The following is a 14707-nucleotide window of genomic DNA, read 5'->3' as shown; positions in this document are numbered from 1 at the left end:
AATGTAATGAATGCATTTCTTATCAAACATTGTTGCTTCCTCCTTTGTTTCCCCTTACCATTCCTTCCCATCCCCCCCTTCCAGCCCAGCCCCCTCCCACCCGGCTCCCACGAATTCTTGCATGCTCCTTTACTTTTTTTTCCCCAGGAATTATCAGTGTCTTATATCCTTTTGCCAGGAGAAGACACTTTCATTTCATCTGTACTATTAGTTTCCTTTTCATCTGCGATATAGATTTACCTTTATCTTTATAGATGCCATGACTTCTTCTAATAATTCTAGTCTCATCATGCTCAGGAATTGTCCTGTGTACATTTTCTTTCTTTTCATATTTTAATCAACCTGTTCTTAAAGCATTTTAGAACTATATTCTAGGTCCTTCATTGTCTGACCCATAGCCTGGACATTTTCTCTAAGAATTAAACTTGCTTTACTTGGCATTTTTCTTGTATATTCATGGATTATTTCTCTCCATTTTGAATCATTTGTATTTTCATGTTGTCTCCATTGTGTCCTTCTTTGAACAATGTACATTGATTTCGTTATATTAATTTTTTTATGTTCTCACAACAGATTTAACATTGCACATACATATCACAAAAGAGAAAGGAAAGCATTTTTATCCTCTTTACAACTTTATGTTTTTTTCCTTTTCTATATCTCAAGATAAATACACTAGCAAATATATTAAGTATTAGTGTAATTCCTCATGGTGGATTTGGAGGGTGGATTTCAATGTAAAGATTTCTCACAATTCTTTCCTCATAACCTACATTGGAGGCTCCTTTCCCCATATTCAGTACCTTGGAGTTGGTTGACTACCTATGTTCTCATTACATAAATAACAGCTAAATTGCCTCACCTGTTATTAAGCTTTTGTTGTGGTTGATATTGCAGGAAGAGCTGTTGATTTTGTTGGGTATGTGAGCAAAGCTTGCTATGCAATCTTGATTAAATAATGCTTTCCTTCTCAAAGATGCTATTAAGTTGAAGAATTGTTAGTTAGCTCAACCTGCAAGATAACCACTTAACAGCAACTGGGTGACTGAACCAGAAGGCTTTTCACACAGGTCTCCACCTGTTTTACCATATTTACCCAAGGTGAAGGCAACAGAATATTTTGTGTCTCATCACAACTTACTCCATGCCTAATGGAAAAATTGTGCATGTTGCATGTATATGGTAGTGGAGATAAAGCAAGCTCTTGGCTTAACTAAGTTTCTGAATGTAATTCATGACAAATTCCTTTCATATCTTTACATAACTCTATATTCAAGCACAAGACATTGTATTCATATTCCATCCTAATTGGGCATAATATTTTACCATACTTATTAGCAGAAACGCAAGCATTCCTTCCATAAAAGCCATAATTTTGAAATACTCCTGCTGAATTTCTATGCTCATTATGCAGGTTTACCTTCAAGAACTACCAGTGTGTTTTGGCCTTGGCTTTTGCTATAGAAGAGATCAACAAAAACCCTGATCTTTTACATAACTTAACTCTGGGATTTAGTATCTATGATGTTCAATATGGATCAAGGACATCATTTGAAAATCCCTTCGTTTGCCTTTTTGGGAAATATGACTTTCCAAACTATAATTGTATGAGAGACAACCAGTCTATAGCAGTACTTACAGGACCTTCAGGAGCATTATCTTCACAGATTGGGACACTGCTGGACCTCTATAGTTTTCCACAGGTGAGAGTGTGAGCGGTGGGAGATATTAAGAATGCCTATTTTAGTGCCATCTCAGGTGTTAGAAGAGGACAAAAGGAAGAGATTTGATTTATGGAGGGGAAGGGAAATAACAAAATGCTTAAATAAGGATACAAGTTGACCCATTGTAACAATGAGATGTATAAGACACATTGGTGAAAATGAACTTTACAACTTTGGCAGAGAGAAAGGTGGACAGGAGGAGTGTGGGAGGTGGAGAAGGAAGGGATGGTAGGGGGAAAACAGAGGAGGAGGTAACAATGCTCAATTGGAAATGTACTCATTACCTTACTCATGTAACTGTACCCCCTATGTACAGTATTTTTTACAATACGAAGCATATTTTAAAATGTAGAGGAAAAAAAGAGTATGTACTCAAAGATAATGTGATATTTCTAGTCCTGTTGGTTTCAAAAAGGGGATGAAAACATTATAGAGAAAAGGTATTATTTTGGAATTTTAAGCCTTATAATTGATGTCGATTCTTTAAGAAATTAGGAAATGGAAAATGACTTTAAAATGTCCAGATATGTTGAGCATGATGCTGATGGACCACATCTCTAATCCTAGTGACTCAGAAATCATTTCTAATTAATTAGAAAAAATCATGCAGTAATGTGTGGTTCAAGTGGTAGAGTGCTACTTTGGGGGGGAAAAGCCAAGAACTACATAAGGCCCTGAGTTCCTGGCCCTTTACTAACACACACACACACACACAGAGTCACACACATATATGCAGGCTCATGTGTAAGATACATTGAATGCAATATATTGGACTTAGAAAAAGAAAGGAGTATATGATCTCTCATATGTAATATTTTGTCTAAATAAGGAAAATGAAATATTAAAAATATCTGGACCACACTCAGATATGTATATATATATATATATATATATATATATATATATATATATATATATATGTATGATCAATCTGACTAAATTATGGTACATAGCAGGGTAGAATTGAATGATGTAACCGTTCAGAGAAAGAGACAGTACATAAAAATACCAGGCAACTGAAGCATATCTTCAATGAGGGTGGCTTTTTAGGTGTTCAGGGAATATGGAAGAGGAGAAAGGAGAGATGGGTAGTAGAAAATATTATAATATTCAATGCACATATATGTGAAAATGGAACTAGGAAAGTCAGTGAATATGTGGGGTGGATATCGATTACAGGAGTTGATGGAAACAGGGACAATGATTAAGAGATTTTGTAAAAACAAATTAATACATTGTCAAATAATTAAAAAAATTTAAATTTATTTCTTCCAAAATTAAATGAAAAACCTACCTTCCAACTATTGCACATAGTTATGTGATATATATATCATGACTGGAATTACGATGGATGGAAATCTTCTCATTTTTGCAGCATCCTGTTCTCATTCCCTTTAGCTGACCTCTGGGCCTTTTGATCATGCTCTGAGTGACAATAATATGTTTCCTGGTCTCTATCAAATGGCTCCAAAGGACACTTCAATAGCCAATGGCATGGTCTTATTATTACTTCACTTCAGCTGGAATTGGGTGGGACTGATAACCTTACAAGATGAGAATGGTTTGTGGATTCTTCCTGCATTCAAAGAAGAGATGGCCAAGAACAGAGTTTGTGTAGCCTTTGAGCTATCATTACCAAATTATTCCATGTCGAATATTTTCAAAATTATGGCACATTATAACCAGATAAATAAATCTTCAGCAAATATCTTCATTGTGTATGCTGATAATGAGTTCCTACGACATTTATTTATATGTGTTGAACAATTTTTAATAAAAGGCAAAGTTTTTATTATGAACTCAGAGTGGGATGTAACCATGAGAAAGAGATATTTCATTCTAGGTTCATTCCTTGTACCTCTCGTTTTTTCACACCATCACCCAGATGTTTCTGGATTCACAGATTTTCTCAAATCAGTTAACCCGTGCAAATACCCAGAAGACTTTTTTCTTGCTAGGTTATGGTTTCTCTCTTTTAATTGCTCGGATTCTGTGTCTGACTGTGTACAGTGGGAGAACTGTCCTCATGATGCCTCCTTGGATTGGTTGCCTAGGCATATATTTGACATGAGTATGTCTGGAGACAGTTACAGTGTATACAATGCTGTGTATGCTGTGGCCCAGGCTCTCCATGATATGCTGCTTTATCAAACAGAAATACAAACAATGGGAAATAGAATTGGGATAGTGTCTTCCCCTGCACAGGTAAGGCCTTCTGTGTTGTACATCACACATTAGGAAGAAAATTACGTTGTAGAGAGGTTCTTACTCTATGAAATTAAATAATTGTGGTATTGTCTCAAACCCCAAGATACTATACTTCTTCAATTGTGTGTGAGATTCTCTAGGAATGTTTCTAAGTACTCTTCAAGAAAAGCAGCCATGAAAAAGGACATTTCTAAAAATGCTTTTATTTACAAATAAACCAACATGTTTATAGCCAATGTTTTGAAGATTTCAAAATCACCATAGAAATCTGCATTTCTTAAGTAAGTGTAAATGATGACCTCCTGCACATATTATGTATATTGTTTATAAGTGATCAAGTTTTATTCTATTTTATCTATTAAATTTTAACCAAGCTCATACTACAGATGATCACAAAACTAGTGGATGTAGAAAGCTATAGTAAGCAAATGAAAACATTCTCACTAATGACTATTTACATGAAATTGGTTTCTCTTGAAGAGAGGCCTTCTATTTCCTTGCTGAGTGACCAGGACTCCAAAAGAATATTTTTATTCTCTGATAGGTTTTCTTCTATGCAACTCACTAGGTGCCTCTACTATTCTTGAATTCTGAATCAAAAATTTAAGGCAATCATGAGCCTTTCTTGGTTCAGGTTTTCCTTTTTAACTCTGGGATATATTTCACCATATATTTCTCTTTTAGCTGCATCCTTTTCTGAAGAACATCCAGTTTCACAATCCTGCTGGAGATCAAGTGATTTTAGATGAGAAAAAGAAATTGGGGGCAGAGTATGATATTGTGAACATTTGGAATTTTCCCGAAGGTCTTCAACTTGAGATGAAAGTAGGAAAATTTTCTCCATATACTCTTCATGGTCATCAACTGACTTTATCTGAAGATCTAGTAGAGTGGACCATAGGAACTACAGAGGTTGGTTGGATTTAACAGTAATGATTTTAAGGATATATAAGAAAAGAAATTTCACCCTTAAAATTTATACCTGGTTGTGTGCCAGTAACTTACTCCTATAATACTAGGTATTTAGCTGGCTGAGATATGAATATCATGTTTAAAAAACAGTGCTAACAGGAAATGCTTTGAGACTAATCTCGAATTAACCATCAATAAAGCTGAAGTGGTGCTGTGAATTAGGCAGTAAAATGTTCACATTAAGCAACAAAGCTCAGATACCCAGGTCAGACTGTCATTGTAAGATTTAGTTCTGGCACACACACACACACACACACACACACACACACACACACACATACAAACAGACCGACTGACTGATTGTTGGCTATAAAAGGAATAGAATATATTAACAGTACTTGGGTGAGGGTGCTCTTGCTTCTAATTATATCTACCCAGGTGGATGACTACCTCATATCTAAGATTATAGTTTTGTTTAAAGCTCAACTGGGTAGAAGATTCTATGAGACTTTTTATGCTTTTTATTATAAAAATAGTATACAGAGGGGTTACAGTTACATGAGCAAGGTAATGAATACACTTCCTATCGAGCACTGTTACATTCTACTTTGCTTTTCCCCTACTATCCACTCCTTCTTCAACTTCCCAACTCCCCCCTCACTCACCAAGTTGAAAGTTCATTTTCAACATAGTGTGTTGAACATCTCATTGTTACAATGGGTCAAATTGTATCCCTATTTGAACATTTTGTTTTTTCCCTTCCCTCCCCAAATTAGAAAAAACGTACATACAAGATGCAGGGTACCGAAATTACATACAGTGAAAACAGGGCTATCCCACGGGGGAGGAACATAATAACGAAACGAAAAAACACATAGTACATTATAAATACATTAAAAACAATAGCAAGAAAGAACAAAACCACTTGTCTCCCCATCTTTGGGTTCATTTCACTTAACATCATCTTATATGGTCATATCTCAATTAATAATAATAAAAAACTCAACTGGAGATTTGGCTCAAGTAATAAAATGCTAATCTTGAGCACAAAAACCTCAAGGTCAGTGCCCATACTATGAGTTCAAGTCTGAGGATAATCTCCAAAAAAAGTTAACAGAGTGTTTCTAAAAGTTTATTAGGAATATTAAGTTGCATTTTTCTTAGAAAGTTTCTACATTGTGACAAAGAATCAGAGCAATCACTTTATATGTTTTAAGGGTTTATTTTGCTCCCACTTGTGGAACTTCCATTCAATGATTACTTGCCTACTGCTTAGGCATCTTTGGTGAGATGAATCAGTGAAAGAGCCTGAGCAAAAGAGATTCTCACCTCATGGCCACTGTATAAATGTGACATTCTTTGTATTCAAATAACCCTAAAACAGAAGGCCTATGCAATATCTTACAGCACACTTTTCAAGCTTCAAAGAAAATTGTTTCTCTTTACTCCTCATCATTCACAAATAGCAGGAAATAACAAATAATGACATGAATTCTAGGAAACTCCATAGCTCTGACAAATAGGACTTACTTTCTTACCATTAATCCACTTTTAAAGGTCTCACAGTTCTCAAGAGTTCAATAGGCTAAATAGAGATCAAGCTGATAGAAAATAAGTTGTTTGTGGTATGATGTGGAATCTATACCAACGTTGAATTAACTGACCAGAATTATGTGCATAAAATGCTACATTTAATAATCCTGTTCTTTAAAAATGAAACTTTTGGAGTGTCAAGTAAAAGTTTGAGCAGTTACTGACACAGATCTGATTTTCTTCAGCCTCCTCACTCTGTCTGCAGTGAAAGTTGTGTTCCAGGATTCCGGAAAACCCCTCAGGAGGAAAAGGGTGCTTGTTGCTATGATTGTACCCCTTGCTCAGAGAATGAGATAGCTAATGGGACAGGTAAGTTCATGACTTGGGGAGAAATTTATATTCTCTAATAGTGTCTCCAAACCATGCAATGCAAAAGGTGTGTATTAGGATTGCAGCACCAATGTCTTCCATTTTACTCATAAATTAATTGTGACTGTAGAGGTTCTTGCTTCTTGAAAAAGATCACAGGTTGTCAATTATGTATAGAACTAATTTTTTTACTCTCGCATATGAATGTTTGTTCAAGTAATCACTAATGTAAGTTTAATGCCCATCATATTAAGCGCAAAGCTACTTAAAGGATAAGGTCTCCGTTTTTTTTTTTTTTTCAAAATTGACTTCAGAAAATAAAGAAAAAAGAGATCTTGCACATTTTTATTTCCTAGTGCACAGAAATATTGTTGCCACACAGCAAGTGATGTGATTGTTTTATATATAAGAAGCAATCAAAAGGGTTGTGCACAGCATGACTTTAGAGCTTGAAAGTGTGAGTTGATTTTATGTTGCCCCATGCATTACAAGCAAGCGGGACAGACAATATGACAACTTCAAGGAAGGGATATAGGGCTTTTATTTATATTGTCCAGAGTCATGGAGGGAAGTACAAACCCTGTGATGCACACTTTTCGATGAAGGGTGTGAGTGGTGAACACAAAGCTGAGAAGAGCTATGGCAACATGAAGAGGTCTGGAAAAATTTAGGGATAATAGAAATGGTAAGGAATAATATGTGTTTGAGACACGTAAAGATAAAGTTATTATGAATGTAGATTAGACATAGAGAGTTTGTCTAGCATGCATGAAGTCCTGGGTTCAATTCCTCAGTATCAAATAAATAGAAAGAGCCAGAAGGGGCACTGTGGCTCAAGTGACAGAGTGCTAGCCTTGAGCAAAGAAAGCTCAGGGACAGTGCGCAGGCCATCAAAGCAAGTCCCAGGACTGGATAAAAGAAGAGAAAGTGGGAAAGTGTGTGGGAATATGATGAAGATACAATATGAAATATGATACTGAACATATCTGGTAATACTCGGGAATTTTTGTTTTTATGCTAAGTAATGACATGTTATAATTTTCTCTATGTAGGGATTTTCTAATTTGCTTTTAAGTACTGAAAAGATTATTTGAATTCCTCACCAGATGTGGAGAATTGTCTGAAGTGTCCAGATCATCAGTATGCCAACACAGAGAGAAACCAGTGCCTCCAAAGAGCTGTAAGTTTCCTGGCTTATGAAGAGCCGTTGGGGATTGCCGTGGCCTGCATGGCTCTCTGTTTATGTACACTCACAGCAATTGTTCTTGGAGTCTTTGTGAAACATCAGAACACCCCCATTGTTAAAGCTAATAACCAAGTTCTCAGCTACATCCTGCTCATCTCCCTCATCTTCTGTTTTCTCTGTTCCTTGCTCTTTATTGGCCGTCCAAACACAGCCACCTGCATTCTACAGCAAACCACATTTGGAGTTGTATTCACAGTAGCTGTTTCTGCTGTCTTAGCCAAAACTGCAACTGTGGTTCTGGCCTTCAAGGTCACTTATCCAGGGAGAAGAATGAGGTGGTTACTGCTCTCAGGGTCTCCTAACTTCATCATTCCCATCTGTACTCTGATTCAGGTGACATTCTGTGTCCTTTGACTGGGGACTTCACCTCCCTTCATTGACACAGATGTACACTCTGAACATGGCCACATTATCATCCTGTGTAACAAGGGCTCCCTCACTGCTTTCTACTGTGTCTTAGGATACCTGTTTTTTCTGGCCCTGGCCAGCTTCATTGGGGCTTTCCTGGCCAGGAACCTTCCTGACACGTTCAATGAAGCCAAGTTCCTGACCTTCAGCATGCTGGTGTTCTGTAGTATCTGGTTCACTTTCCTGCCTGTCTACCACAGTGCCAAAGGAAAAGTCATGGTGGCTACAGAGGTTTTCTCCATCTTGGCTTCCAGTGCAGGGCTGTTGGGCTGCATTTTTGCTCCCAAGTGCTACATCATATTGTTAAGGCCAGATAGAAATTTTCTGCATGGTTTTCAGGACAAAACACGTGCCAGGAGAAATAAACCCTGAAGATGAAACTTAAATGTATGATTAAATACATAGAAGGCCAAATAAACTCTACATTTCTTTTTCCATCAGATATTAGTTTATATTGTTAGAATCAATTTGATGAATAAATGAGTCCCACTCATTTCTCATATGATAGTACAGTCACAATTTTTAGCCACCTACATTTGAATTTTGTTCCAATATCTTTGGATTTTCATGCTTACACTGCACTTATCCAATCATCTCCCTAATATATTTTAACTGCTACTAGTTTTTGAATTGTGCTTTCTTAATCGTTTGCCTAAAAACTTATTTTATGTTGCTAGTCCTGAGTCTTCATCTTAAAGCCTGGTTACTCTCGCTTAGTTAGTTTATTCATTCATTCATTCATTCATTTGGTCAAGGCTAGTGCTTTACACTTGAGCCACAGCTCCTCTTTTGGCTCTGTAATGGTTAACTGGAAATGTTATTCGCTTAATGTTCCTTCCCAGGTTACCTTTAAGCCATGATCACTAGAGGTTATCCTGTGCAGCGGAGTTAATGGGCTTTTTTAAAATATTAAAGTACATTATCTTCCTACCTGTAACTATTCTTCTTAATCATGACTCATTAATATTTTCCTCTTCCAAAAGTTCCATGTTTTATATACTCAATAGTGTTTATTTTGCTTCATACTTGTATATTTCCATTCACACATCTTTCTTTTTCCTTATTCCTCAATTGATTTTGGTGAAATAATCTCCCCCATTCTCTCTGATTTCAGTCCCTCTCTCTTCCCTTTCCTTCCTCTCTTCTTTCTTCCCCCTCTCTGCTTCTTCTATATTGTTTTAGAATTTTAAGAATTGGTTTAATAAGCTACAAAGTACAACTCAGTTGTATTGTCTTTATGAAGTAACAGCTAAGGAATGCAGAGAATCATAATGGGTTGCTTATCCATGGCTGGATATAATTTTCAAGTTATTTTTGTGTTATTACTTTACAAATATTGTGAAGGCTATCTGAGTTGGCCAAGTTTTGGAAAACAGAAACTGCTAAAAACAATGGGCCACAGAATTCTAAGTTCCAAGTTTGTTCCTTGATGATTTCAGTTATAATTATGCAATGATAATTTGATGGCAACATGTTACTCAACAGAAAGCAATAAATGGGGACCAATAATATATATGATATATCATATATCATATAATACATATTATACATATATAATATATATTATACATATATATATTATACATATAACATGTATACATAGCACATTATATATATTATATATATAACATATAAGTATATATGAGTATGTAACACCTTTTTTCTCACCTAATATTTGAGAGTCAAATCTTTGATTCCTAGTCCATCTTAAATAGTACTTAAATTACTGAGTATCTGTGTATCAGTTTGTTCTTGTGAGACAGTGAAAGGTGAAAAAGGGAAATGTTGGTCACACTGGCTTGCTGGACATTAATGAAATTTATCTCTGGAACTAGATGGGAGAGAATGAGGGAAGAGATGAATTTATGTGAAAGGAATTGCATTCATTTCTGGATATATGTAAAGGTAAACCACACCTCTAACATAACAATCATGTAAATTGTGTGTTGGGGAAGAATTAAAGAAAACAGTGATTGTAAGTCCAAAAAGTTTCCATACTAATTGTAAACCTATACCAAATAGTGTGCTAGACAAAAAGTTATCTCTGAGTTTTTTCTAGAGTAAGAAACCTTATACAGTCGTGATTTTCTGGGTTTTCATTCCTTTATTTTTATTGTAATTTTGTGGTTTGGGTTTGGTTTATTTGAGATGGGTTAGGGGCAAGGTAATCATGTACACCATGCTCATCTCCAGCCTTAGGAGTGGTAGGATTACAGATGGGGCCCTCCATATCCAGCTTGCTTATGTTAAATATATCTAAATACTGTCTTTCAACGAAGTTGACTCTGGAAGCTACTTATTCTAGTGATGAAACCTATGTTCATAAACAATTTTGGAAGTGTTTTAAAGTCAAATAAAAAAGTCAAAATAAAAGATCCCTGGGATCTTTTTACCTTAGTCACTACAAGGGACTTCATACGCCAATCATCCTATAAGGGTAACTGCTGCTGACCGTCCAACGTGCCTCAATAGTTATCCTCAGTTCTGATGTGGAGGGTTGAGGTTAATTCATGCCTGGAAAATACACAAGCATGTATTTGTGGGTGGTCATCAGGAATCAAAATGAGATTATTGTTTTTAGTAAAATTAACAGCAAAGTCAATACTTATAAGAAATTTTCTGCACCTCCATTCTGTCACCTGAGAACCAAGGTTTGCAGGGCTTCCTCTAACCATCTTGTGCCCTTGGGTCTTCAAGATTCACAAGCAGCCCTCTAGTGCTCCACGTCTGTTTCCCAATAGATGTACCCACTCTCAGGACCCATGACTGGATGTGTCCAATGATGGGTATGCTGCCTGCTAACCCAAGTAGTATATCCCAAAGCTGAAGGTTGTAAGTCTTGATGTAATTTATTTTCGTGTTTCGAAACGGAATGATTAAAAGTGTTCACATTTTGGAAGACAAGGGAAAAGAATCTCATGGGACCAGAGTAACAGATCGGCTGAGGTTGATTGGAAACCATTTTATATATGTGCTGCAGATGTGCCTAAAAAAATAGCTGGGCTAGCTGAGAAAGCAAGGCAAGAAAGGGCAGGGCTCTCATTTTAAAAAAACTGGTAATTGTGTGTGTGTGGAGAAGTGGTTCATGCCAGTAATCCAAGCACTCAGGAGGCTGAGATCTGAGGATTATGGTTCAAAGCCAGCCCAAGCAAGAAAGCTCATAAGACTCTTATCTCCAATTAACAGCCAGAAAACCCCAAGTGGCAATGTGTCCCAAGTGTGTGAATGCTCACTTTGAGCTGGGGAGCTCAGGAACAGTCCCCAGGCCCGGAGTTCAAGCTCCATCACAAAAAAACCCAAAACAAAAACAAAAACAAAAACTAGGAAGGGTGGCAGCATCCCAGGCTCTGGGCCCATAATGTAAGTATACAGGCTATAGTGGGAAAAGGAGATAGACACACTTCAAGCTCCATCCTGACACATCTTGTTCACTCTAGAGTCTACCTCTACACTCGTGGTACATAAGCCTACATCACTGCTCCCACAATTCAGTACCCACAGAAGGGAGCAAATTTTACCTTGAAAAGATACTTTAGATGACACTGGCCCATGGTCTGCCACACCCGTGTTAACTAGAAGAAGCCCTCAGAATTAAGTCACTGTGGAAGGTAAAGACCTAGTTACAGAGGGGGAGGGTGGCAGAATCCTCAGATTCAGGCCAATAACCACGAGTTAGATAGGCATTAATCCCTGTCCCAAAGTTAGGTTCCCATAGTTCAGGTACTGTGTGGATCTACTTAATGGAACAAGAGCATACAAACAATAGTACCCACATTTGTGCCAACTTGGAAGCGAAAGCAGGGAGTTCCCCAGGTGAACAAAAATAGTCCATTGTGGATGACTGCACTGTAGTACTTGAAGCGCAGGTTGAGAAATACAGCAGCATTCCAGGCTCCAAATCTGAAACGGTGGGCAACACAGGCCATATCCTGAAAGGGAGGTCTAAAAGAATGTGTCTCTGGACTTATTTTCCTGAGGGCCACAATACAGCACAAAGGGGCCAGTGTGTTTTCTCAAACTTGAGTATGTACAGTCACAACCTCATACCTGCAAAACCCTACCCAGGGATCGGTTCTCACCAATGAGGGATTACTCCCACTTACCTACAAACTTGGGTATCTGGGATGACACAGGCACTTGGGCCTACCAGGAGGGACCAGAAAGATGGTAGGCCCCGTGGTGTAGAACAGGCAAGGGGACACCACCTTGCTGTAGTAGGACAAACATAGGTTGTAGAGGGCAGCCACATTCACAGTTCCAGGCCATAGCCCCAGCAACAAAATGCAAGGCCATTTAGAGCAGTCACAGGGCACTCTCCAAGCCCTGGTTTTCCTTCTCTTGGGTCTGATAAAGAACCTGACCAGGGCAATCTTCATCCCATCCGTGCCTTGGAGGGAATGTGTATATACACCCACACAATCCCTGACCTGCAATTTGGTTCTCACAGGACAACAGCAGGAGGAGAACTACTTAACTTGAAACAGGGCCTTCTGTGGGTGGTTCTGCACCTATGCTAACTTGCACCAGGAAGAAGAGGTTTGTAAGGTGAAGAAAAACTGTCCACTAGGCATGATCTCCCTGTGGAAGCACATAATCCCAGATAAATGACACAGTCCCAATGAGTAGTTGATACCCTCCAAGCTCCAGTCTGCCATCTCTAGTACCTACTAGAGAGGAGCTCTAGCCCAACTACCACCACATCCGTGTACTTGTATATATACACAGAAACACATCACCTGACTCACAATTCAGTTCCCTCAGGAAGAACGGAAAGAAGAAATTTAGGTTAAAAAATGGGGCTATCTCAGATGGCACCAGTTCAGGAAGACAGAGTTCCTGGGATCAAACAAGAAGTGGCCCCATCAGGCACAAACTCACTGCACCAGATGAAGAACTAGTTAGGGAGGGTGGCAGCACCCCCAGCTATAGAACAATAATGCATAGCTACACAAACATTACCTGGGTATGGACATGGGACAGTCTGCAAGCCCTGGCGCTCCTTCTCCTGGTCCAATATAGCCAATAACCAGGCCTACCTGGCACTACATAAGTCCCTTCCTCTGAACATATCACCACATGCTCACCCCTGTCCCAAGCATTTAACTCAAAACCACATTATATCAATGCCACTGTACCCTGGCCAACACAAATCAGGAAGACACTGTTCCTGGTTGTGAACAATAAGAGACCCTCGGGCATAAACTCACTGTGTCAGGAAAAGTACTATTTAAGGAGTGTACTAGAATCTTCAGCTCCAGGCCAAATATCCTGAGCTACACAGACATTAACTGGGAACAAAGGGAAGTCTCCAAGCCCTGACCTTCCTTCCCATGGTTCAAAATAACCTGTGACCAGGACTATCTGGCACCACATATGTGTACACATACACAAAACTCCTCCCCCAAAATTGATTTTCCACACTTCAGGTATGGAGAGGAATCCCTTATATTGAACAAGAGCACCCACAGATAATATATGCACCTGGGACAACTAGGACCAGGAAGCAGAGAGTTCCCAATGTGAAGAAAAACAGTCTGTCATTCATCACTGTTCTGTAGCCGGTGAAGCATTGGTTGTGAAGGACAGTATCATTTCAGGCTCCAGGCCCATAACCCAGGGCAATGCAGGCCATACCCTCAAAGGGAGGGTAGCCTTCCTTCCCTTGGGGCCACAATATAACAGGGAGTGGCAAAAGTGCATTCCTCAAACTTGGGTGTGCACAGTTACAAGAACATACCCACACAAGCACACTCAAGGATTTCTTCCCAGAAAGGAGGAAGAGTGTTCACTTCCCATAAAATTGGAGTATCTGGATGACATCAGTACATGAGCCTACCGGGAGCAACCAGCAAGATGGCAGTCCACAAAGTGAAGCACAAGTCACTGGGCACCACCTCAAGGCAGTCTCCAAGCCCTTCCTCCTCTTGGGTCCAATGTAGCACCTGCCAGGCCATCCTGGCTCCACCTAAGTGTGTTCCAGTGAACACATGTACACAGACGCACACACAACCACCTCTCACCCATGATTTGTTCCCTTAATGTTTCAGTGGAAGGCACCCACTTATGTCAAAACATGGGCATGAGAAATATTGGTTGGAGAGGGCAGTAGCCTATAACTCTGGGCTAAATAGATCATAGTTGGTAGAGAAGGAAAGCAGGGGAGAGGAGAAACTGCAAGATCTGGCCTCCCTTCTCTTGGTCTTATAGAGCACCTCCAGGCCAAACTGATGTCATGTATACTTGTGCGGAATGTGTGTACACAGATGCACAGTCTCTCACCCAAGATCAGTTTCTAAGTAGGGATGAC

General features: G+C 38.7%; 1 pseudogene; it reads left to right on the top strand.

The window, feature by feature from the left end:
- The window catches only part of LOC122122905, a 55657-nt pseudogene extending 46885 nt beyond the window's left edge, over positions 1 to 8772 (top strand).
- The last annotated feature ends 5935 nt before the right edge of the window (positions 8773 to 14707 follow it).

The sequence above is a fragment of the Dipodomys spectabilis genome, unplaced genomic scaffold (genome assembly GCF_019054845.1).
Source record: "Dipodomys spectabilis isolate Male_0828 unplaced genomic scaffold, ASM1905484v1 ptg000216l, whole genome shotgun sequence".
NCBI classification, from domain to species: Eukaryota; Metazoa; Chordata; class Mammalia; order Rodentia; family Heteromyidae; genus Dipodomys; species Dipodomys spectabilis.
This window is presented reverse-complemented; position numbering and strand designations above follow the sequence as displayed.